The 26,085-nt window shown below is 42.9% G+C and overlaps 2 long non-coding RNA genes across 6 annotated transcripts in view; one reads left to right on the forward strand and one right to left on the reverse strand.

The window, feature by feature from the left end:
• Positions 1-25,031, forward strand: LOC146759019 (uncharacterized). 4 transcript variants are annotated; one of them, XR_014932699.1, is made up of 6 exons: positions 1-224; positions 5,508-5,651; positions 9,870-10,009; positions 10,131-10,254; positions 11,462-11,801; positions 21,107-25,031. It is a non-coding gene; the product is annotated as an uncharacterized LOC146759019 (long non-coding RNA). The 4 variants fall into 4 exon arrangements; XR_014932703.1 differs by having other exon boundaries at positions 11,462-11,660; positions 21,261-25,031; XR_014932702.1 differs by having other exon boundaries at positions 10,131-10,249.
• The window catches only part of LOC116653774 (uncharacterized), a 31,155-nt gene continuing 7,573 nt past the window's right edge, over positions 2,504-26,085 (reverse strand). Inside the window, exons 2-4 of one of the 2 annotated variants that reach the window (XR_014932704.1) lie at positions 6,396-6,475; positions 5,905-6,045; positions 2,504-4,746 (exon numbers count right to left, since the gene is read on the reverse strand). This is a non-coding gene — a long non-coding RNA (uncharacterized LOC116653774). The remainder of the gene's footprint in view (positions 4,747-5,904; positions 6,046-6,395; positions 6,476-26,085) is intronic. The other variant, XR_004308207.2, reaches the window with a different exon arrangement.

Here is a 26,085-nt window from a genome sequence, read left to right on the forward strand (position 1 = left end):
AGTGTGCTTCTTAAAATATACGTGGAAAAGTTGTGTTCACAGGGATATTTCATCGCATGCTGTTCTTTCTAAAAGCAGGGCAGAGGGCTCTGGCTAATGGCTGCAGCAGCAGAATGGAGTAATTGGAGGCACGGCTGGGGAAAGCAGTCATGGACACTGGTGTCTACATTCCAGAAGAGAGGAGCCAGTGCTGGATGCCTAAAGCTGTCAGCAGAACTTTTCAGGTATCCTTTTTAATATTTTTAACAGGCAAAGTATAGAGCAGCTAATTTACTGCATGTTTCAATAGCAGTCTAGAACGATCAGGCATCAAGTAAGAACTGAAGGATCAGAAAGCAGCTCTAGAGACACGGCCATCATTTCAACATGTGCATTTGCATATTCCATCTAATGCCTGAAGTCAGATGCCTAAAATTAGTACATTTATTTGGATGTGTGGAAATAATTGTAATTTGTTTCATAGCAATCAATTTGTGATGCTTTGATTTCCCTTTCTGCAGAATTAAATTATTAAGGGGCAAATAGGATTTTCAAGACACTTTTTATCCTTCCCTCTGCTTAAAGTTTTGTCAAGTTTGACATGTTTCAACCATGATTAATAAATATTAAAAAAAAACACCAACAACGATCCAATGGAAACTAAATTAAGCATGAGAAATGGAAAGAGATGAGGAGCAACAGGACTGTACCTTGCTAGGAAATGGCCACCACATGAACTTCTTTTCCACATCTGTGGTTCTTTGCACCATTCCTATGTGGAAGAACAAGAAATCAAACAAAACATGGGAAAAGTGGGCTGACCATGGGTGGAGGCTTCAGTTTGGCAAGTGTCAGGGTGGTTTTTTCCCTAGGGGAAGTAGTGCTCTGTCCATCCTTCTCTCTGTTTGCCTGTCTCCCTGGCACGGGTGCACTCGGGCACAGCCCCACTGCTGGTTCCCCTCCTGCCGGGTGGTATGAGGAGACCCTGTGCACCTGTACGTGGCCTGGAATCCTGTGTTGCTGGGACCTTAGTGCAGCTGTGTTTCCCTGGAAGCCCAGCTTGCAGGCGAGCAGAAAACAGGGCTGGCAATGGGATTCTGGCTTTCATTAAGGAATTTGTACCTATTTAAGAAATATATGCAGGAGCATGGTGCTGATTATTTTAAGATCCTATGCAAATGTATTGATTTGCAGTAGGAAAAGCTTGCTGTGATGTGTAAATTAAGCCATTTAAATCATCCTGCTTGGTAACTAAAGCACCAGATTTGTTTGTTGAATGAGTTAATGCCCCGCTGTGTTTTTGTAGCTGATCCTTGCAGTTGGGTATTAAGAAAAGTATCTTCACAGAAGGAGTGGTGAGGTGTCTGGCATAGGCTGGCCAAGCAGGTGGTGGTGTCACTATCCCTGGAGATGTTCAAGGGCCGTATAGTTGTGGCACGGAGGAACGTGGTTAGTGGACATGGTGGGATGGGTTGAGGTTGAGCTGGATAATCTTAGTGGTCTTTTCAAAACTGAATGATTCTTTGATGGATGACTCTCATGTGCCTGGACTGGATGTTGGCTTTTGCTGTATCAGAGAGTCCTGCTGTGTTCCAGCTGCCCCACTGTGCTGGCAGTACCTCTCTCTTGCCAGCAGAATGCGCGGGGCCTTGGGAAGTGCACATCTGCGTCCTGGGCAGTGGTGTCTGAGCCAAGCCATGCCATGGATCCCATAGGATCTTAACAAATGCAGAGTTACTGCTCTGCCGGCCGCAGTTAGGGATGTTTTGCTCCAACCCTGCCCTAAGCCACTGAACCAGCAGTGTGTCAGGTGTAACTGAAGAGCAGACAGACCCTCATTTTTGTAATGCATGTCCTTGTACATGCAGTGAATGCTCCTCCTGCAGCTGCTTTAGTAAAGCAAGAAGTAAAGAGGAGAACTTTTTCTGGTGGGTTGGCTTTTTCTGTTAAGTCACATCTGATACTTACATCATCATGGATGCGTTCAGTGAGTTGTTCTCAAATCCATTTTTTCCTAACAGTGCAACAGGAACCGTTCAATAATTGAGGGAATGTTTAATGCAGGAATAATGCATGTATCATCCATCAGGGCAAACCACCTGACTTTTGAAAGCTTCCATACAATTCATGAAGAATTTGCCCATTTAGAAAATGGCCATCCTTTAGGAAAGCAGATAGCTGGAGAGCTGTGCGACAGCAGGAACAGTAGCTTGGAAATGTAACTCCATCAGAGTGGGCAGCACTGCAGCCTTTAAGGGGAGATACATTCTTCTAAAAGTTCCAGATAAAACTGGGGGAAAAAAATTAATTAAGTTAAATGCAAATGTTAAAATGCATGTTTTAGTTCTCACATTTTACAAATTTAAGAACTGCTGAATTTTATTGACAGTTTTCTTGGCAGCAAGTGAATTCTAAAGATGCACTTGCAAATATTTGTCAAAACTGAATTTTCAATTTTGCATGCATAAGGATTACTCCAGTAGTGCTGGCATCCTCAGATGCTCACAGAAGAATACTGTTGTCATGTGGCACATCTGGCCAATCATAGTGGGACAGTACATTTTTAATGATTAATCCATAGAGTTAAACAAAATATAAAGTGAAAAGAACATTGCTGAATATATCTGAATAACAAATAAATCCAAGATGGTGTGATTGACTTTTATATGTACATATATATATATGTATGTATGCATGTATTCCCTGAGCAGAGAGGGGCAAAATTAATCAAATATATTATTCATTTTGACTTATTTGTTCAGTTCTGTCTTTACAAGCTGTGGTAGGATACCTGTGACTGGAGATAGCTGCAAGGCTCCTGTACTGTGTTCCATGTACTGCTGATGGCCAGTGCTTCTCTCTGCCTCTGCTTCACACAAGGCACTGCATTTACTGTGATGATGCATCTTCTGTGTGCAGGAGTTGCTAAAAGCAATTAGGTCTTGAGTAGAGTGCACTGAAAGTCCTAACGTGCTCGTTGACCAAAAGGGAGCTGAAATGTAATGTTGCCCATTTCTACTAAATCATTACAACACAAATAGCTCTCCTTTGCTTTGGCCTCTGTGCAGAATTAGATTCAGGTTAGAGTGCATCCGCACACTTACACTGAGAAGCACTCAGCACAGGAGCCTAATTGCACCCCAGATATCTACACCCTATTTAGATGGAGCATTTAATGGATCTACTACCAAAAGTCTGTTAGCCTTTATTCCATTTATTTTCATTAGAAAAACTAACTGTTGTGTTCTCTGAGATAAATACAGTAATTAAAATGTAATTCCTCTGTCTTTGATGGCCACATGACATATGATGCATGTCCACAGTCTGGTCCTGAGCTCACAGAGCTGCACTGCGCTTTGTTAGTAGCCCCAGTGGGGCCAGGTGGGCTCAGAGGATGTGGGGCAGCAACCAGGCATTATGGCAATGCCTATCTGTGGGGTAAGATGATGCAAAGCACCAATCCCCCTGCCCCAAGGTGTGGGGGCTGCATGGCATGTGCTAGCCCTCTGCTGTCCAGCCCTGCCAGGAGCACACTGCGGTCAGCTCAGTTCAGAACAGCCACCAGATGATGCAAATTTCATTGCCAAGGCTGACTGTTTGAAATGCGAAAACACACAAATGCAAGTGGCACTGTCAGCTCCCAAAAAATTACATTTTCTGCAGTCTGCAATCCTCATTCTGTTCCATATGTGGAGGGATTTGTATGAAATGTTCCAGGCAGAAAGTGAAAAACTCTGCGGTGTACTGGCACAATAATGCTATCTTGCATGAATGCAGTGCTTTCCACTTAAAGTGACTTGCATAAGTGGAAATATTATCCCCATTTTGCTGATGAAGAAACTGAAGCCCAGCATTTCCTTTGAGTCACATCCAGTGAGCAGGGATGAAGCCAAGAGGGAATGTGCTGATACGCAGGATTTCCCATCACCACTAGACAGGTTGTCTCCATCCAGAACACTTCATTCTGACTTTATAGTCTTCTTCTCCCTGATTAAAGCACTATCACTCTGGCCATTTAATTTCTATAGGGTAGAAAGATAGATTGTGTGCATTTACTTCAATTTGCTCTCCAGAGCATCTCTGGACATCCTTAAAATGCTGGGAGAATTTTCAAGCTTTACCTGCAGTAATTGGGCACAGCTGGAAGAGGTCATGCCCAAATTAACTGATGCAACTGGTGTTGGCACTGAATCTGTATATGCACTGGTTTACCATATATGGAAGCCAGCAAAGTGAAGACTTATGTCGTCTGTAAGGAACTGTTTTACTTTGGTGAGAATTATTAACAATTCAGCAAAACGATGCGAGACATGATTATGTGAGTAATTGATCAGTGCATATTAAGAAAGATCACAATTCACAGGTCATTATGGAACATTATTGGGGAACTCGAGTGTATCAGTAAAATGGTTTATTTCTTCACATGGATGCTAAAGAAGACTCAGAATGCTGCCATGTGCAGAAAGCTGCTTGTGCCAGTAAATTATATTTACATCTGCTGCATATGGATAGACAGGATACAGGCCAAGTATGTGATGGTGGGAAGCAGCTTGCTGCTTCTGTTTTGGGAAAGTTCATCACGGTTGAAATTTTGGAGAAATGCAATTCTGAATCAGAGAGAGCAGTAGATGAGCTCAAAACTTCAGCTGCTCCAGAAACTCCATTGAGAATAACATACTATCTCACGTGTCTTGTCTTTCCATCAAATTCTGAGGACATTTTCTGGTTGCTGATAGGAGTGGGGAAGAAGAGGGAGGAGATCTTGCACTGAAATGAAAAAAAACCATCAGTAACCCATTTCGCACAGGTTTTCATCTCTGGAAAATGGAGAATGTGGAGCAGCAACCTTTGCAGTTGCTGTGCCAATAGTTTGTTGAATTTCAGTTGTTAAGTATGGAGAGCTGTCTAAAATGGTACTGGGTGCTTTCAGACTCAGCTGCTAATGGGAATAACTGTGTTGATCTGACCATACTGTGCATCACTACCCCTGCATCTCTCTCCCTGCTTGCTGTGAATGGGACCACTGCTCAGGCCCAGGGGTGTGTTAACACTCTGCTCAGTATTGCTGCTTCTGCTGGTGTCATGAACAATGGGCACGTGTAGCCTCAGGGCAGCATGGTTGCTACGCCTGCCTGCCAGCTCTGTACATACCTCCTTGCAAAGCCATGCACATTTACCTATCCCTCATTTCTGCTGTCCAGGAGGTTTCTGACCCCATGTGGAGCACCCCACAAGGATGTCACCATGAGCCCTTGCTCCTCCAGGTGTTCCCCTGAGTTCCCTCACCACGCACCCTGGTCCTCCTACAGCTATTTCCCTTTAATCTGTGTGCTGCTGCAGACAATCAGTGGCAGCTCTGCGTGGTAGAGCACAAACAGCAAAGATTATGCAAATCTAAAATATTGTTTTCCTGGCAGTCTATGAGCAAACCAAATATTTAGAGGCCACTTCATTAAAGAATAAGCACAAACAGGAGACAGAAAGGGACGATCTCCACCATCTCACAATCACCGTTTTTGCTCTTTCAGGTACATGCCAGAAGAACTCCCAGCTGCAGAGTCTGTTGCTGGTGTTTGGGCAGATCCACAAAGCTGCAAACAGTCGGTGTGTGCCTTAAATTCAGTGACTCCTGTGAAGTGAAACCCCAGCAAGCTCCACGGTGATTTGTAGAGGTAAATACATATTTCACGAGTAAGATGCAAATGTGCCTGGTGTAGTCCCCCAAAGTGCGCACTCCTGCTGCTGTCACTTGTTTGTGTCTATCCAATTTTGAATTATGTTTGCCTCTCAAATTTAATAATTTTGACAAGTTAATTTCAGCCTGTTCCTGACAAGGAAAGTAGCTATGAGGAATAAAAAAAAAAAAAAGAGGAGTGAAGTGCTCCGACAAGGTAATAGCACGATATTGCATGGCAAGGTACTTACATTTTGAGACTACTGAAAATGTTAATATCAAAGTGCGTCTTGTTTGCCCGGAGAAAGGTGCATAACATCTATGCTGGTGAGAAACTGCAGGGGGTCCTGGGGCAGGCAATTTGTGTGCTGTTAGGAGGTGGTGCCTAGGGGCTAAACCAAAGGACCAGAAAAAAAGGTAAAATATTAATAAAAATTCCTAAATGAGCAATGTGAGAATAGTCTAGGTATTTCCCTCCTTGTTCTTCAGTGCAATGGCTGCACTTCTTAAGCCCTCCCAGTGCAGGTTGAGCAGTAGGATGAGGCAGTGGATGAAGCTGCTGGTCCCACAACTTGGCAAGGACTGTGTCTGCTCCTCCTCCTACTTTGTTATGCCCTCTTGTCTCTCCTCTGCCCACACCTTACCCACCCAAACCTGCAACAAAATTGGGTTTATTTTGATTTTCATTGCCTGGATGTGTATCAAGCCCTATACATGGGTAGAGAGGTTACTCCTGGGGTACCTTGGCTCCATCTGTCTTTGCTCAGCTCTGGCTGGGATAGGCAGCGCCTCAGGGTGCGCTCTGTCCAGCCCATCCTCTGCCTGTGATGGACACGTCAATGCGTAAATTAAAGAGAATTTAAGAAAAATTGGCTAGAGAAATTAAAACTGCCTCAGGCGGCTTAGCTTGTACAGCGACACATAGAGTACTTAGCACCCTAGATTTCATTATTCTTAACAGCATAACTGAAGTCCTATTTTCACACATTAAATATTCTTGGATTTTTTTCCCAATGAACAGACATATGATTTTTCTCTCTGCTATCAACATGCATGTTTTGTCTTTTCAGAGACTTTCTTCAAATTGGAATACAGATTAGTTTTACCTATGATTTAAAGAACTCTAATACTTGGTAAGGTCTCGATTCTTGTCTTTTATGGAAATGCGTAGCCGTGGGGGCATTGGAGAGCTGCTCTCTGCTTAGCACTTCTAAGAGGAGAGCTGTGCAGGACTGCACTATTTTCACATCTCTTGGATTTCACAGACTGTGAAATTTGACTGTTTACCATGGAGAAACAGTGTTTCGTACATAGAGATGGGCATGCTCTTGTTTTCCCCCAGGCCTAATCTGCAAACCCACAGCAGCAGGGTAGTGAAAGAGAGAGAACATAAATATCAAAACCTACAAGAGTCAGGGACCAAACCATTAAAGCCAGTTGTAATGTGTCTGAGGTGTAGAGGATAAGGATGTATTGTCACTTGACTGGTAGTATTTGAGATTCTCACTTGTTGTAGTGAGGGGAAGACTTTCCAAGTGAACTCCACAGTAGGTAGGATACTGGTAAAACACTCATTGTTCAGGCAGCATGTCACAGGAATTCCACTTGCTAGCACAGCCTGGTATGGTGAGTTTTGGTGTGTCCTGGCATGGGCTTGGTGGGATTTCCAGCATTGCCATTGGCCTTATCTACACATTTCCATTTCCTGGGTTGAGACACTGTGTCTAATGAAACCTCATGCTTTGGTCTGGGAATACTGTTTTTGCATGCATATCTACCTGGAGGTTCCTGGACTCTTTGTTTTCTCACATTCTGAAGCCCTAGAGATGTTCAGGGTGATTTGGATAGCAAAGAGCTAATGAGAAGAGAGTCTGTCAAGCTGCGCACCAAGCTTTGGTGCCTACATCTGGGTGGACTGAGCAGCTTTCTGGGCTACTCTGACATACTCTCTAAGTTCCCAAGGGCTATGAATGAAACCCAGATCTGCATGTGGAGAACCTGGACTTGTGTGTCTTAATGTGGGGACTCATAGTAGATGTGAAGTAGAGGGTCTGCTGCCTCTAGTCACTGCCTTGCATATCTAGTCACTAGCTTCCTCACAGGTGCAGGTTTGTGCTGCTGCTGTGCTGTCTGTCCCGTGTTCAGACTAACCAGTATGCCTCAGACAAAGTGTCAAGTGGCACTAGACATTTATGGTTAGAGACCCACAGCCTTCCTTAATTGCCTTGAGGCGAGAGTAGATGACTGCTATAGTGCAGACTATGATCTTCTTCAGATATCTATGTCCTGCTGCTCATTAAAATTATGTCTCACCTACTGGGATGATCTGGACAGATCTCTTCTCAGTAGTTTTTTGCTATTCTGGGGGGTTTCAGTATTGCTGGCAGCTTTGTCTTGTTCTCAACCAGTGAAGCACAATTTAATCTGAGGACTGAGATGCTTTAACCTAATGAAGTCTTTGAGTTTAGTGTGTGGGTGGAATGTAGTGGCCTATGTGGTACAAGAGGCCAAACTGTAGATGAACTAATAGTCCCTTTTTGGCCTCAAATTATGAAATTCATGGAGTAATTTCTAATAATGAATGCATTTGTACTACTTGGATGCCTTCTGAATAATCTGCACACAGAAAAAGGACTTGTTTTGTCAAGCAGACTGTGACAAACAGTTCTTCCAACTCTATGATATGCAAACATGTATTTTTGGATATTCTTTGGGGAAAAATCTACTGCAGCCAAATCTACATAACCTGCAAGAAAAAGAGTCTGAAACAAAACAAAAGATATATGTAGATTATGAAAGATAGAAAATTGAGTTGAAATTCTAATGTAAATGTATGTCATTATCTGTAGAGATCACTTGTACAGCACTATTTTAAGTTAAAGAGCTGAGAATTGGAATATTAAAGTGAAAGTCTTTTGCATGTGCATTTAGAACAAAAGCTACCCTGTCATTAGAAATTATATATAACAGTTGGATGAGGGTTGTTGTTTTCAGTGTTTGGTTTAAACACAATAAAGAAGAACAAAATTGAAATGTGTTACTTGATGCGTGAGGATGAAGTCAGGATCAGAAGTACAATTTCCTAATTTTTTAGATTTATTCAAAGACTCTTCCTTTGTATTAACTCCTACAGATGTTTAATGAATGCTTAAAACCAAATACTGCTTTTCACCAGCCCCCCAGGTTCTATGTATTTCATACAGGAAACCTGATAAAAGGAATATCTGAGAGGAGGGGAAGACAAAATCAAAGCTGAGGTATCAGAACATCTACTGCGTGTCTAAACACAATGAAATTTGAACTATGTGGGTGTATTCACTCATTTTAAAGAATGTTCATTGATTTTAGTATTATTATGTTTGGAGTTGCAGTGTTTTACACAAAGACCATTTTGCAGATCTTTATAATTCTATAAAAGCTTACAACAATTTGGATAAAACTGGCTGCACTGTATATTTTCTTTGTTTCTGTTGTTAGACATTATGCTTAGCTTTAAGTATAATGAACACACAGTGCTTTGTCCTTGTCTCACTGAAAACAAGAGGAATGCAGCCACAGACCAGAGGTATCCATCCCCAAGTGTACTTGGACTATCCAGCACACACCTGCTTTGGCCATGTATGGAGTTGGTCTTCAGGCAGCATGAAGCTGACACAAAATCCACCTGTAGTAACAAAATATGCTGGACACGAGTATCAGTGTTTAGCAAAGTCAGTTAGTAAAATTCTATGAATATTTTTTGTTGAGATTTCAGAGACATAATACCATGTTCTGGTGAGATTCTCTCCTTCAACTGTCTGACAGTCCACTGTCCAATTAGCTCTTTGCAATAGGATAAGCATGATGGAAAGAAGAGCCAGTGTACCAGCAAAGCTGTGGTTCTTCTTTTTTTTTTTTTTTTTTTTTTTTTTTTGTTAGAAAGATGAGAAATGAATTGTAGTCAATGGAAAAATGAGACACAATATCCACAAGTGCCATGTATAGCCAGGGAGCGGTAAGAACAGGACTGAGCATGACAGTGGGAGTCCTGAGAGTTGGGGTCTATTTATAACTCTGTAGAGATCCCACTGTGTGGACTTGGACAAAGTGCTCTGGATTGATGTGAATATCAGTAGCGGCACGTAAGACCCCTGTTGGCTTCCATAAGCTTTGAAGTATGTTTGAACAAGACTTCAGTGCCTTAGCGCTCACTGCACTCCCCACTCCTGTTCTCCAGGGCTGCAACACAGACCTCCCATGCAGAGCTGTCAGGCCATGGTGCTTTCTCCCCAAGCCCCAGGGGAGGAAAAATGAGGGAACAGGCAGCGGGCAGAGAAGATTTTATGCTGAGAGACTGAGCTTGTCATCTGCCATGAGGTGAGAACTCATAGCACCACCCCCCCTCCAGCTCTGCAATGAGCTGGTGGTAGGGAAAGCCTCGGTAGAACTACGAGTCCTGTACTGTGACAAGTTTCATGGCTCCTTTCTTCCTTTAAAGGTGTGCAGCTGTGGATAGGCCCAAGGTGACAGAGGCATCACTTCTGAGAGAAGAAACCCTGCCTGGTGGGCACTCTTTCCCTTCAGTGAACACCCCTTGGGTTTCATTGCAGCTGAAGGGTGAGGTGTGTTTCCTATCATAAACTGAGTAGGCACTGTATAACCCTGGATACATTTTTCAAGGGTGTTTTTGGGCCCACAGGGTTTCCACAAGGACCCACCTCTGCTCACATGCCCTGCTTGCTAGGTGATTGCAGCTGAACTGTGCTCCATCCAAACTCATGAGCTCTGAGACAAAATGATTTCCTGAGGAAGGGAGCTTACAGTCTAATCAGCTGATAGTATTTCTCTTCAAATAGTTTGTATGTGGGGTTCGGCTGAGGTAAGTGCTGGCTTTCCCCACTGTGAGAATCTAGAGCCCAGTTAAGGTCAGCAATGGCCTTGGCTGCCCAGGCCAAATCTGTGCCCTGTACAGGCTGCCATAGTGAGGATGGAGACCTCAAAACTGTTCCTTTTATTGCTAATCCCAGCTGGAGGAATTTTACTGTAAGAAATAGGCTTATGTTTAAAGAGTCTGTCCTCTAATCCTGGCATGTTTGAAAATCCTGGGTGAGATTTAGTTAAATCCATGAAAGCAGAAGAGATGAAATTCTAACCTCAGTATCCACAAAATTCCTACAGTACAGTGAATGGGCAACTCACAATCATTAACAAGTTTATCTCCACCTCACACGCCTACACACACAGTTTGTGTGCCATGGGAGGTGTTGCCTGCTGGAAAGTAGTGTGGTGATGCATAAATGTGACATGTCGTTGAGACACATTAGTTTGCCTGTGATGCCCAAGGCTGGGCATGAGGAAACCTGTGCTGGGGCAGTAAATTCTAGGGTTGCCTAGCCTGCCTCACTCTTTTTTCTGTTATTTGCTAAACACAACCCTGTGTTCAGCTACCATGTGTGGACCACAAGGGTGTGCAGTAGCATAGGTGCAGGCAGGAGAAAGCGGGAGCTGGGACTGAGGGAAGGGGCTTCATGGGGCAGCAATGTGTTCCTGACTCTTTAGTTGCACTTGCAAATCAAGTAATGAAATATTACTCCCCTTAGAAGTAATTACTACTATAAACTTTCCTGGCTGAATTACTGCAGTAGGAGAAAAGTCCTGAGGAGGGATTCAAGAAAGTAAGTTTGATCTTGTAGCAATACTGGCTGGGTGACGTTATGTGTGAGGAAACACAGCGCTGTGGTGCTCCTGATGTTTTGCCATGCTGTTTGGTTTTTTTGTTTGTTTGTTTGTTTTCTTTCCCAAATAACTTCTGGAATACTTTCCCTACAGCATCATCAGTTCAGTAGCTGTGTGGGGAAAGCCAGCCCTCCTGACACAACAGCACAGCAATACGCTTTCACTGGGATTTCCTAAAGAGACTCTTCATGGTTCGGCCAGAGTGTATTCTTCTTGTGTGTGAACAAGCCTCCTTCAGCCCTCTGAGCTGTGTTATTTTGAAAATGTCCCTCAGAACTCCGGAGCAATAATGGTGAGGGCTACAAGGCAGCTTTAAAATATTCCATCAAGTTCTTCGTATCCCTTCGTTCCACACCTTGTCAAAACAAGGAGCTTGTTCTTCAGAGGAAGGCTGCAGTCTTTCTAACCAGAACCTTTCTACTGCAGTTTTAAAGTAAGTTTAATGATAAAATTGCTGGTTTTGTCTGTCTAGAAAACAACCCATTTATTATTATTATTATTATTTAAATTCCAAATGCTGCTGATTAACTTCCATTTTTTAAGGAGTTTTATCATTATGTGGATTCAAGTGTGTGTATGGGGTGCTTAGTTTTTTCTTACCAGTGCTTTTACAGGACATGCCACAGAGTTGAAACAATTTCACTTAATTTTTAGTGCTTTTGTGAGAAATCTGCTGATCTCGGGTGACATCTATCTCAACAGTAGAAGTATAGTGTATGTGGCACGTGTGGATTGTCAGATTTGCCATGGCCTGCTGGTACAGCCACAGTGCCTGGGCATGTGCGTGACAAGCAATGAGACTCTTCTCAAAGCATGGGAAAGTCCTGGTGCAATTTCTTGAAAGAGGATTTCCAGGACAGGTTTTTTGGATAATGTTGTCTCTTGCATTCACTTGTGGTCTCCCAGAGGCCTGGTGCTATGCAGATCTTTAGCAGGTAATATTTGTGTTGGTGGGCTTCATATACTTTGGATTTAGCTTCAGTTTTGCACTTGCATTGAATTATTCCCAGATTTTTTTTTTGCCTCACTACAATTTACTGATGGTACGAATGTCAAGATGTAGCCATTTAGCTCACTGATTTGTGGGAGCAATGAGGTAATTTTATGCCCGGGTCTTCTCATTTATACCTGCCAGCAACACAGAGGCAGTCTTTCCTAATCAGGCATTAAAAGTTCTTGATTAATCTCTGACTTTGTTGGAGTCACTCCAGATTTAAGCCAGCATAATTCATTTTGGGATCAGACCCATTAAGTGCCTTCCAGTGAGTAATACAGTGTGTCATTCTTCTGCTCTTAAGGATTTCTAAAACTAGGAGAGAATGTTGCAGATCGGTGAGATATGTGTCTCTTATGACTCCAGTGGCATCTTCTTTCCCCTTCACCATCTCTCAGAGATTCTTCTCTGGGTGAATTTTCTGTATTTCAGTTTCTTTCTGTGTTCAGCTGGAAGTATTAACAAATGGCGAAGTGTGATACTGTCGATCCAGTGTTCTGTATGGCCAGGCAATCAGGACAGAAATAATTAACACAGAAAATGGCCTGCCAGTATCCTGCTGAATGAAATTGGAAGAAATTCAAATACAAAAAGATTTTTTAGTTTACCACTTCTGAGCTACATGTAGCTATAGCCATTTGGAAAGACAACTGCTAGCTTCCATTTCAGACTGCTTGACAGCACTAAGTAGAGCACTGAGAGCATCCCTCTGTTTCAGCTTGAGCAGCTCACTAGACTGGGGTGCAGAGCATCATTTGCAGATGAGAGAAGTTAGAAAGGGAATTGGGTGCTGCTCTGAAGCAGTATAAGAGGGTGAATATGAATGGAGATGTCAGGTGATTATGTGTTCTTTACTACAGAGTTTACTGAGCATCCATGGCCAGGTTAAATCTATGTTTTTACAACTGTACTGTCATTTGGCTCATTTTTCTGCCTTTCCTCCTCATCCTGATACAGAGCCATTCTGCTCCCCATTTTTGGGATCATCAAGCCCATCTCTTTAGCTTCATCTCCTTCACTAAATCACAAGTGACCTAATATAAGTGACCTAATAATTCAGATGAACCGAATTTCACCAGAAAACTCTTCATGTCATCAGACATCAAGCCACTGAGTTGCTTGTGAATGTGGTATGCCCCTCACACCTTCAGAACCTTCAGTAACAGGTTTTAACTTGTTCAAACTGGGCTGTAAGTATCCAGTTTCAGAGGGCTGATAAAGCAAACAAGTCAGCCCCGTGCTTTCCTTGCTGTAAAATGGTTATCTGCACCGATAGAATTGCATGTAGAATAAAATTACACATAGTTCTGTCCTGCCAAGTACAGAAGCTGTTATGTACCTTTTGTATCCTACAATTAGCAGTGCATCACTTTGTTTTGTCTGCCTACATCGGGAATATAGTTGGTGCTTTTAATGTTTTCAGGAATGACAAAAGACTAGATGAATAGGAGAAACAAAAGAAGACAAAAATACAAAGAAGCAAGCCTCTGTAATGGTTTCCCTCTGGAAATTGTTCAGAATGGTGGGTTGAGACTGCTGTGCCAAGACAGAAATATTCTCTGGTACCTCTAACTTGCAAATACAATGAATTATGTAGCTTTTCTTCCAGGATCCCTGGGCCTGCCTTCTCCTTTTGGTGATCCTGAGCCAGTCTTTGTGTCTGGGCCATAGGGACATACCATGAGCCAGCTCTCAAGATCTTACAGATCCTGACATACTCTGTAAAGCCATGAGGCGCTCAAAGAGAAAAGGTTCCATAAAAAAACTAAGCCTTATTAGTTCTTACAGATGGGTCTTGCCCTTTAGTTTTGCTCTGTGGATCATCTTGTAGAGCATGAAAATGATGAAGTCTCCTCTTTCTGTTGTGAGAAGTCATGATGAAGATCTAGAATCATAGAATCATTTATGTTAGAACATCTCATTCATTATTAGTTTCAGAAAAATGACTTCATTATTCCCTTGTCAAAGCAGTGTTTCTCACTGATGTTGCATCACTTGCTTTCTGTCAGGCACAGTTGTCTTGGCCAGGAGGTCTGAGAGTCTTGCCTCTCTAAGAGGCAGCAGAGCTTGAGATGCTTTATTGAAATACTGTCACTGTTATGAATAATTTGACTTGAGATTTCTCCGTGACTTCCACCACATCTCTTCTCAAATTCTAACTGAATACATGTATTTATATTTCTCATGCATCCTGAATTCAAGCTTTAAAGCTGACCTTGCTTAATTTGACCTTATCAAGCTAATTTATCATGGGCCTGCGTTCATAAATAATGCTAAATGGAGTACATTTCCTTCTATCTTCCTGAGTAACTAAGTCTCCGGCAAAACTCAAACTGTTAAAAATGAGGATGATAGGAGAAGCTCCAAGTTATAAGTGAACTTAATATAAATATTCATAATCATGTCAACTTCACTTTTGAAACAATTTCTGAAATGTTAGTTTGCCATAACGGCTGGTCACAAAGCACAAAGGTTAGGTTAAGCTTCCTTCGTTAATGGTTTGGCTCAATGCATCCAGCAGTATAATGTATTTTATCAGTGAGGGAAATGATATTGGTTTAAGAGGTTTCATGTAACAGTCATATCCTGGCCAAATGTAATTTTGAAAACAATCAGGGCCATTATGGCTCACACAGAAAGAAAGATAAAGACAGATAGCTGTATATGGGTTTTTAATAAGTAATTCACCCTGGGTCTTGAAACATCAGATTGCCAAGTAATATTATTAATGTATAAGCATGTTGGTAAAATCATGTATTCTTCCCCATTGGTTGACTATAGATATGTTTCTGATGCAAATATCATGTAAGTGTATTGAATCTGAGCTATGTAAATAGACTATAGAGTACATCCATCAGGCAGTTGACTTGATTATTTCACACACTAAAGAGCATTTTCTGACATCAATCTACATTCTGCCAAAATAGAACATTTTTCACCAATGATATTATGCATCATTTACTGTATATTTGATACTAATTGTTAGGCATATCGATCACCTGTCACTCTGAGAGTTCAGTGATCTTCGCCACTTGTCCCAGCAGCCCAGGAGCTGCAGGCATTATGCCGCCCAGGGCTGCAGCCCCAGGAGGGAAGGCTCAGAGGTGGGAGTGGGTCTTCCAAACCACTTCTTGAGCAAGGGGCAGCTTGATTCTTGTAGAGATTAGACTGGAGAAGCATGCAAACATGCTGCAAAGATGAACAGGTGCCACTGACCTGCATCTGTCTTTTAACCAAAGGTAATGTTGGAGCCTGGGCCATGCAGCAGGAGGGTGCGAGCACTGTACCCTGATGTGCTGCTCAATGCCAGAGTGTCAGGATGTAGAGGCTTGGCAGAGTTGTAAGGAAGAGGGTCAGCCAGACAACAGAGATCTTCATTTCTGCATGCAGAGTCTGTGTATGTGACAATCAGTTACCTGTCAGGGGACAATTATATCTATAGCTGAAGGACATGGCCCTTACCATTGGAGCGGTTACAAGAGCCTGATAAAACAGGAGCTGTTTTAATTTAAATATGCTGAAAACTCTGATCAATTTCAAACATCTACTTCATATATGAAAATGTGAAGATTTTAAAATAAATTTAACTGCAGCCAGAGGGGGCTGTTAATATTGACTGTTCTGTATCTGTCACAGCACATACATTATTGAACTAGAAAACTACTGAAAGCAAAGGCTTTCGAAATAGGAGAAGAATATATTGATTTAATCATTGCATTCTTTCAGCAGCTGCTTTAAGACATTTTTTACAGTGTGGAGTAAAAGCTGTGTGCTCACCGCACACATTATTCATGAGCAGGTCATCCTTTGCTGGGTTTTCCTTTATAACCACTGTGTGCTTCACAGTTTTCACTCTCTAGACTGCCAAAGCTCTTACCCAGCCACTCATCCTCTGGTGGCTCTACCACTGTCATCCTTTCCCATCCACAGCTGTCATGGTTGCCCCCTTGAGCCCATCCCACTAGCAGCCTCCTGGCATCCCTCTGTTCTCCTCAGCCAGCCCCAGCTCTGTCCCTGCTTCCTGCAGCTCCCCATGGAAGATTCTCCCACCAGCGTCCAGGCTAACCAGTTTCCCCATCGATGTTCACACTTGGTTACAATACTCTCACCCTGGTATTGCCTTTCTGCAGGGGGTGAGGGGAATAATTCACTTTGTTTTGTGATAAGCAGTAAATTTTCTGGAAAAAAGGAATTTGGGGGTATCTAAGCTGTTAATAAATTAGGTCAGGCTCAATAAATTTTCAGCCAGTGAAAAAATATCAGGGATGTGGCAGGTGGCAAGAGATGTTGAAAACCTTAAGACAGTTCACTCTGACATTTCAAAAAATGAGCCTTTTCACTCCTCTGCCTTGAAATGCATTTCTCAATTACAAACTGAACCACAAGAGTAGAAAAATTATAGGAAAGTATTAGAAAACCCAAGCGCAAAGCAACATTCTGCCTTAGGTTGAATTACAAGATCTAACTGATCTGAGGCAATGTTGCCCCTCAGATTTTTCAATCCCAGAACTAAACCTTTTGTCATTTCTCAGCTCTGCCCAGCATGGTCATGTGCTCAGTGTACGGACTCTCTTTTTTTTTTTTCACCTCTGCCCCCAAACACTGTTAATCTGTCTCATCTCTTTTCTTGTGTTTTGCCTTTTTTCCTGGAAGGTTAGTTCCTTCACGTTGAAGTTAGTCTCTATACTGAGTTGTCACCAACTCCTGATTCAGGGCATCAGGCATCTGCAAAAGGCTTACCCAGGTCATTCTGGGCATGCCTATGACCCATCTCCAACAAAACAGTGGAAATATTCTGTTGCTGGAACAGAAATGCCTTGCTTGTGCAAGGTTTGCTTTAGACCTTCTCAGCTGTCACTGTGGAGATCTCCTTCCCAGGGGTTATTTATAAAGGAGGCTTTGATTCAGGTGTGTGTGAGCTATTGGTGTGTTGGGCAGTGCACAAAGTGCTCTGTCATCACACAGTGCTACTGCTCTTCATGCTTCCTACAGCCAGCCCCCTCCCTCCACCTGGCCCCAGCTCCAGGTGCCCAAGGAGGTGGCTGGACCCATGGCTGTTTTTTGGGGGAACCATGTAGCAGCAAGTTGTGTGAGGATATGGGTTACCTGACCTCTTGGTTTGGAGAGGGAAGACCTCTCTGAGGTGTAGGCTCTGCTCAAGTGGTGTGAAAGTGGCAGTAGGCTGGCACAACAGGGTTTATTTGGGCCCTTTCTTGCTAGGGCTGCAGTGGGAAGATGGGCACAATAGGGTAGGGGCTGCTGGTAGGAGGGAGCCGTGCCTGCCTTGCCTGCATGGCCATGGCACTGCCTTCTGCCCCCGCAGGCTCCTTAGGGCAGGATGCATTTCCTTTCTTGCCCGTGAAGCACCACACAGAGCAACAGTGCTTTATAAATAATAGATGTTTAGAAATGCTTTGGAAAAATCCTCTGTAGAAGGATACAGGGAGAAACACTACCAAGGCATCCCTGAGACTGCTGGAGCCACAGGCAATGCCATCACGTCCATCCATCCTCCTAGCAGGCACTGCTCCCTGCCTTACATGACTGTTTCCTTGCAGTCATCTTACGCTGTAGCATTAAGACACAATGGGGTGTGCTTTGCTGGGACATTAATAATACATTGGTTGCATTGTGAGCTCTGCCTGTGAAGGCTAAATGACTTCAATAGCCCAAGAAATGTATTAATGCTCCAGCAAGCTGCATCCTAGAGTGGTAATTCAGTTTTATTTTGTCATGTTATTTCTGATGCTGGTTGCATGATGCTGTGTGTCACAGCAGTGTGCAGTGGCGCGGGGCATCCCTCAGTGCCTGTAGGCAGGGGCAACCGGAGCTCCAGTCCCATAGGCTGAGCACTGGAGAGTGTCTGCTGACCTGTGCAACAGAGGCAGCAGCTTGGGGCACAAAGGGCACGTCCACACACTGGGAATGGGAATACAGACTGTCTGTGTGCACCTAGTGCTGCAGCTAATCATATTCTTCTGAAAGAAAAGCTGGGCTCCTCGTTAGCAAGAGAAATGATGAGAGGCAGAAAAAGAAACAAAATGAGATCCCAAAGAGTATGAAAAGGAAGGAAAGACAGACTGCCGTTTGTAGGAAGTACCTCACCTCATTAAGCATCTTAATTCCCTTTTATTGTCCATGCTGCACTGAAGGCTCCGAGATGTGCGTGTGATTTATAAACACCGCTGTGCATCAGCTGAGTGGTTTTATGCCGGGCTCAGGGAGGCTGAGGCACGTGTGAGGCTCCTTCTGGGGCTGCTTTTTCTGCAGCATCAGAATTTTGCCCGATTTCATTCTCGGCACCACTTGGTTCTGCTATGCCTGTATGCTTTTATTTTGATAGATGTTTGAACACCTCTATATCAAATGAAGGCAGGTAAATATGAGACTGCCTCACCCCGACATAATTCTAGAATTAATTCATACCTGGATAGCCCTGCATTTCATTATATTGCACTAAATAAGAGACATAGATGTTTATTCGGAGCCAAGGAGGCTTCATGGGTAATTTTATAGTCATTTAGCAATTTTATTTGTTCAGATTAGCATATTTTAGATTTTCTTATATTCTTAACCATGTTAGTTGTACAATTGCAAAGAAAATCTAAAACAACAGTGAAAAATGCTGTTGTTCAGATTCCAAGATAAATCCAATAACAGCTCTGACAGGATTGATTACAATAGAATCAGCAAAACCTCTCTACTCTTTTTAATGCAGTTTGAGACATGAAGAAGATAATGAAATATGTTGCTTGACAGTAGAAGATGCTATGTTTAGAGTTCAAAAAAAGCTGCTCCAAATTTTCTCTTTTGTTGCTGAAACATCTTTTGCCCTGCAAAAGATACATTTTACTAAAATTGCTACGTACACGAGATTACATTAATTTCAAAGACATTTTCTAAAAAAAACAAACAAAAAAAATTAAAAAAAATTTTTAAATGTTTTAAAAATTATTTATTTCAGAAGTTATATTTAGTAAAATGAAATTGCAAGCTAGAAGCAATTTTGACGTTAAAATCCTTGTTGTATTTATTGCTCTAACCTCATTTTAATATATGTCACCAGCAGTCTTATTTTCTGAGGTGACTGCATGGAACCTTGCCCTCTTTGCATCCTCTTTCTGTACCTTTCCACATCTCTGGGTAATTTCACCTACGAACACGAACACAGGTACCACTATTGTGCAGCCAGTGGCAGATCCACCTGTGCTCACAACTTGCCTCCTCTGTCCAACTCATCTCAGGCCTTGCTTCCCTGATGTCTCTTGTAGATGACTGACTGTCAACTCAGACTCAATGTGAATGAGACAGACCTTGTAATCTTCCTCACATCATGTCTTCCCTGCTACTCCCCTCTTTGATCACTGTGGACATCCTTGCCATTCTGCCTGTCATTCAGGCCCATAATTTGTGTGTCAGCTTTGACTCAGACCCTTCTCCCTCATCCACATCGGCTGTGGCATAATCCCACAGACCCCTCCTGCTTAGCATCCCTAAGAGGGAGCCTTTCTTGGTCAGAACCAAGACAAAGACCCTCATCTCACCTCTTCTTATGCATGCCTCAATTAGAATGTCACCTTTTCTTTTTTATTAGGCCTTGAAAAATGCAGCCTTGGCCTTTTGGTGCCCATTTAAAATAATACTGGAACTACACTTTTGTTAGCCCATCACGCTCCCATTTTCTGTCCACCTCTCCAGCAGGCACCTTCTTTTTATTTTGCCTAATGCTTTGAGAGTCAGCCCCGAGTCAGACCTCCGAGAGAAGTCCTTTATATTCACACATGAAACAAATGTATGATACTATAAACCACTGTTCTTTATTAATTTTGTCAGTATGAGAACATGGCACAGCATATATCAGGTCATGCCTTTTTATGGCTTATTTAATATTCTGCTATTTTAGTGTATTCAGTATTTATATTATTATTGTTATTTGAATAATTAACTTTGCCAGCTATTAAGTATGAATTATTTTCTAGATCAAAGCAACTTCCTCTTCTGTTATAATGAAACACTTGAATTCTTGGATAATCTGAACATGAAACTAAGGTAAGAGTCAAAGTGTTTAATTACAAACAAGCAAGAGAGGCTTTGATCTAGAAAATAGGATTTCAAACATTATTTTTTCACCCTAAAGATAAGATCTGGCATGACAGGTTGCATTACAGATGTAAAGCAAAATCATAGAAAAGTTCTGCTGCTACAAAATATGCTGGGGAGACTCATTCATTGTATGACACATGTCAGAAGGTCACTGTCCCCTCCAGCAGCTGGGAGCTTCAGTGTCCAGTCAGCTGACTGACCCACCCTACCAAAAACTGAACTTAAAGCTGACAGGCCACCAGGGAGCTCACTCTGAGGGCCATGTCCACCTGGACCCAGAACAGAGCCCACAGTGTCAGTGGTGGAACTGTGACAAGGGTGTCAGGGAAGGGTCTCTGGAAAACCCTATGGTGAGCCTCACCTGCTGTTAGTGGAGGAAATCTTGGGTTTACATTATTAAAAATATAAGTCCGATCAAAGTTAAATTTTAAAACTTCTTTTTATTCTGGCACATTTTGAGAAGTGACTTTGTGCTCTCACTTATGGTAGGTCTGAAATAGCTGCCTTTCCCATGAGTTGCTGTTCACATTCTGGTGTTTGGCCAGTTCTTGCAAGGACGTAAATTAGATTTCTGCTTAAAATAAACCAATTCACCATTTTACTTCGCTAAAAGAATGTACTTTCTTGTGGATGTTTTGCAGTGTCACCAGAAAGCAGCAGGAGAAAAGTGTTCGAAGTTGCCAAAGGGAAAAAGGAGAAATTACTGTGAAAGATTCATTCACAGCACACACGTGTAAGAGTGTGTTCATCCAGATATTTCCCCTAAACCATGGCAAATGTCTCCATTTCTTTCAGTGTTCCCCTGTCCCTGCTGAGAAATCCTGGGCCCAGCAGGTCCTATTAGGAGCCACTAGCTGGGGGATTCCTGCATCTCAGAGCAGTCTCCATGGAGACTCAAAGTGGGGTGACATCCGACAAACCGACAGCAATAGAAAACTGCACCGGCACCATCAGAGGATCAGAGGGTGCTGTGCTCAGCTGCGTGCCACCAGGGATGATTTAGTTTATCTGGGTGTAAATCAGATGTGACTCATCAGCAGACACTGCACAGTCAAACGTGCAGAAAACTCAGATCGGCACTGAATGAGAGCCTGAAACACAGCTCGTTATTTAAAGAGAATTATGAGAATGCCATGAGTTTCAAGAAGATCAACACCACTGAGGAAGTGAAAGCCAAGAGTTATAGATGTAACGATAGGAGGCCCTGAAGATTTATTAACTGTTTTGTTTAGACTTACTAAAAAGGAATGACACCCATTATAGTGTATCACAGGAGTGAGCTATCTAACAGCCCTGTGGCTATGACTGCAGTGGAGTTCTGTGATAAGGTGAGGAGACTGTGACTTTCCTGTGATGAAGCATTCAGTAAAACAGAAGTTCTTGCTTTGTAAATTATTTATTCAATTCAAGAGTTTTATCAAACAAATGTTGTCCTACTAATAAGTACCTCTGAGGGCAAAACAGCCCATTCTCACAAGACATGTATACTTGTGCATGTCTGAGATGTTTCTGGGCTTTTCATGTCAACTCTAAGCAATCCACAGCTGTGTTGTTTCAGGAAGATGCCCTCTGGCTCCATGGGCTCGCCACCTCCTGAGCTGCAGTGGCATTTGCTATTCTGAACATGGTGATACTCGAAGCTTGGCACTGGTTTGGAGGACACAAGCAAGTGATGCTACTTCGGCAATTCCTCCTGCAGATGGAGTTCCCACATCCCCCTGAGTTATTCAGCTGTGTCCCTCTAACTAATTGCTTCTGGAATCCAAACTGGCTTTCTCTTCAGTTAAAATACAGCATTATGTTGAACCAGGATAATTGAAATGTGACTGGGATTGGCTGCCTTTTTTGGAAAATAGTTTTCAGCTATCCCTCTGATACAACAATGGGAGAGTATCAGATTAGAAGACCTGTCTCACACCATGATTTCTAGCATTGTCCCATGAGCATGCTCAGTCCTTTGTGAGTACATCTTTCATTTTCGTTTGGGTGAGCTTTGTTGCAGCTTAATATTATTGAAAGTTAAAGGACAGATTGGAGACTGATTATAAGGGTATGGTGTACCATGGGAAAAGCCTAGTAATACAAATGCTTTGCCTGAGATTCAATGACTTCGTGTTCTGCAAAAGCTACTGCTGACATCCCTTGCGTTTTTATTGATCTTATAGATTCAGTACCAGGATACTTAGAGTTTAGCTTTGCTTTGGGGACTTGTTTATTTTACCTGAATTTGCTCAAAATGCAACAGATTAAAGTGACCTGACAGATTTTTGAATGCTGGCCTTGGAAAAATAAATAAAAAGTTTATCATTCAAGGTAAGCCAACTGTCTTCAGTTACCTCTCAGTTCTGCCACCAGATTTCTGACACTCAGAAGCTCCTGCTGCAAACCCAGGGGCTGGGGTTGGCTGAGCCTTCCCCTTCTCTGCAGGGGCATTTCCTGCCTCCCTAACAGGAACTGTGTGCAAGTATGGTACTTCCAAGGACATAAAGGAGTGTTTTAGTTGCTATTTTACTTAATATAAAAAGGTTAAAAGGACCATGAAAACTTATAGTGATGCGGAAATTAATGATGGTATCTCTCGTAAGCTAGTGATGAGTATGTACCCATCCACCCATAATGTTTTAAAATATACATAGCAAAGTGCATAGTGATAACATATTTGGATTTTATCTGCTATAAACATATATACATGTCAGACAAATAGCTTCTCTCTCTTCCGACTCCCTGTATTGATAAAATCCAGAGAGGATTTAATCCATCTGAGTGCGCTTCTCCACATTATTCAACTCAATGATGCTCTCAAAAAGTTCAAATATTTAAATTGGTTCCGAGTCAGAATATTAATGGAAGTCCTTAGAAATTCAGTAATAGTAACGTTTTCCCAGCTGAAGGATACTGTCACAAATGGCTACTTCATGAGTGTACATAGTTATTACTTTGCAACAATTAGGAACATAGATAAAGCACAGGGAGGTTTCTACTTGTCTAGGTGAGAAGAAACAGTGAAGCACCCTCAGCCCCTGACAGCTAAAAAAAGCCTGCTGATATTATAAACAGGTAAATCTTAAGGCAGCTCATCATAGTAGTATGGTGTGTAGTGTAAGTGTGAGGGCTTGGATTTTAGGCTGTGTCCTCCTACCAGGCCAAACGTGTCAGAAACATTGCAGTGGCACGGGGCAGGAAGTGTCACCAGCTGTACCCTTGGCCCCCACCATCCCTGTGCATCACCACATTTGTGTGTGTGCAACCCTTGTTCATTAGGGCTGAGAGAGCAGTACATAAACATCAGCTTTAAAGGCAACTAATGTCTGAGCACCTACAACTGAATAATGAAAAACACACTGCTGTTCAGTGCAGCAGTCCCTTCCAGCTCAGTTCATTGGTTTTGGTGTAGATGCACGCTGTTTACTTTAAAAACATCAGCTCTGGTGAAAGAGGGCTGCCAAGGGGAAATACAGCTTTCTCCAAAGGTACAGTTTTTCAATTAAAAATATACAGAGAGAAAGCAGGCAAAACTTACATGGAAAAATCAGCAGGCAAGGGAACAAGCCCTGCACAATGCTATACCACAGCTCTGCACCTCCTAGAGCAAAGAGAGAGCATATGCTTCACTTCAAGCCCTCTTTTAAACACATCCCTAATTACGAAATCATTACCAGCAATCTGCATGATAAGGAAAGAATTATTATATTAACCTGGGATCTTCAGGGCACTCTGAGGGACCATGGAGCAGCCCCGCTGCAGCCAGGCAGCACGCTCCTTCCCTGCTGCCATTCTGTGAGTCACTTCTGCCTTTAATCTCCCATTAAAATCCTTTCTAGCCTCTTCAGTTTATGGCTCTGTTGCTGCAAGGTGGTTTGTGGCACTCAGTATTGCTAATCCTTGGGATTGCAGCGTATTGAGAACAGAATAATTGAAAACAGCTTGAAGCAGTAGTAGTTAGGCACACAAATCAATGACAGATAATCATTTAAGCACAAACCAAAACAGACATTTACATGGAAAACAATCACAGCCTTGGAGTTACACCCTACTCTTGCCATGCGGTATCTTTCAGGATTTGGCAGAGCACCCTGTGATGCCAAAACTCACTGCCAGCACATGGCTGTCCCCTCGGGACAGCGCTGGCACAGCCCTGCCACAACCTGAGCCCAGCTGTCAGCGGGACAGTGCAGGCCACGAGGGCTGCAGGCTCCTGGCAGAGCCGCAGAGCTCAACCACAGTGCCAGCTGTGCCCCAGGGTGCTGGTGGTGCCTGATGAGTTGTCCAGAGTTCCTCAGCTTGGAGGCAGTGCAGAGCTGCTTCCTGCTGCAAGATCTCAAGAGCCACTGCCCTTCCACAGTAGTGGTGAGGTGGTGGGCTTTGTTGGGTGCCCTAAACAGAAACAGGACCCTGCTGGGCTCCCTGTGCTGGGCACAGGCTGCACAGGTGGCAGGGGACACGCAGGGACTGCTGCTGGCTTGTTTGTGCAGATGGGAGCACATATTTGCCTGTTGTGTTCTGATGACAATTGTATTTATACCAGCTGGTTGAAATGTTTTAATAAATGATTACCTGATGAGAACACTTTCTGATGGCTGCGGTGCTGATTTTTGCTCATTTTTTCCCCATGGTTCAAGTAACTGTTCAAATTAAAATACAGAACAAAATCAAGAAAAGGACTCTTATGTCTACTCCTAGCAAGGTGAGTGGGACTGTCTCCCTGTTATTTAGCCTTTCACTTTAAAAGCATCAGCATCCTCACGGGGGAAGTTTCAAAACTTCAGATGTCAATTTTCCTTCCACTTTTTGTGACTCTGGTGAAAGGGTATTATTTATCAAACTAAGTATATATTATAATCATCTCAAAATGGTAAAGATCAAAGACTACCTTGCATCAGACAGAATTACAGTACCATAACATTTTATCTTGTTACAGCCGATATCAATCATGACATGACAGCAAGCTACAGAGAATGTTTTTCCAGGCGGCACCACTGACACACTGCAACACCAGAAATATAGCAACCAGCCAGCATGTGCTTTGGGTGCAAAAGTCAAAAACCACTGGCATAAAGGAGCGCCTTCAGTATCCATGCCAATATGTGTGGTCATTTGGCAGTGAAATGTGGGCACACAACTTGAATTCTGTCCACAGTCATTGCACGGTCGCAAAAAGAAGGGCTGAAATCCTGTGAAAACAGAGAGCCTGATTCCTGGTGACAGCAATGACATTTTCCACAGCTGTCCCTGAGTGCAGCAGGGTCTGCAACACGGTGCTGCTACCCTGGGGTGTGCTCCACCCCCATCCCCAGGTGGGTCCAGGAGCTCGTCAGTGTAAGCACAGCGTGGCACTGAGCAGCTAGACACAGGTGGGCAGCCCAGCACCAGCCCCTCAGCTTGCAGGTGTGGGGTTGTTTAACAGAGGGATTGGAACAAGAGTCTTTTCAGCATGGCCAAGGACTGGAGGGGAAAGGAGTGAGTTTTCTCCCGGCCCTTTCTGGGGCTGTATTAACCTTACCATGTTTCACAGCTCAAGCACTTATGGTGCTTCATACACCATGTCCCCCAGACTTATCTCTGGGAACATCTGGTAAAGAATAGAAAGGAATGGGGAATTACAAGAAAGCTGTTCTCATAC

This window comes from Coturnix japonica, chromosome 11 (assembly GCF_054131305.1).
Source record: "Coturnix japonica strain WE chromosome 11, WE-NBRP24, whole genome shotgun sequence".
NCBI classification, from domain to species: domain Eukaryota; kingdom Metazoa; phylum Chordata; class Aves; order Galliformes; family Phasianidae; genus Coturnix; species Coturnix japonica.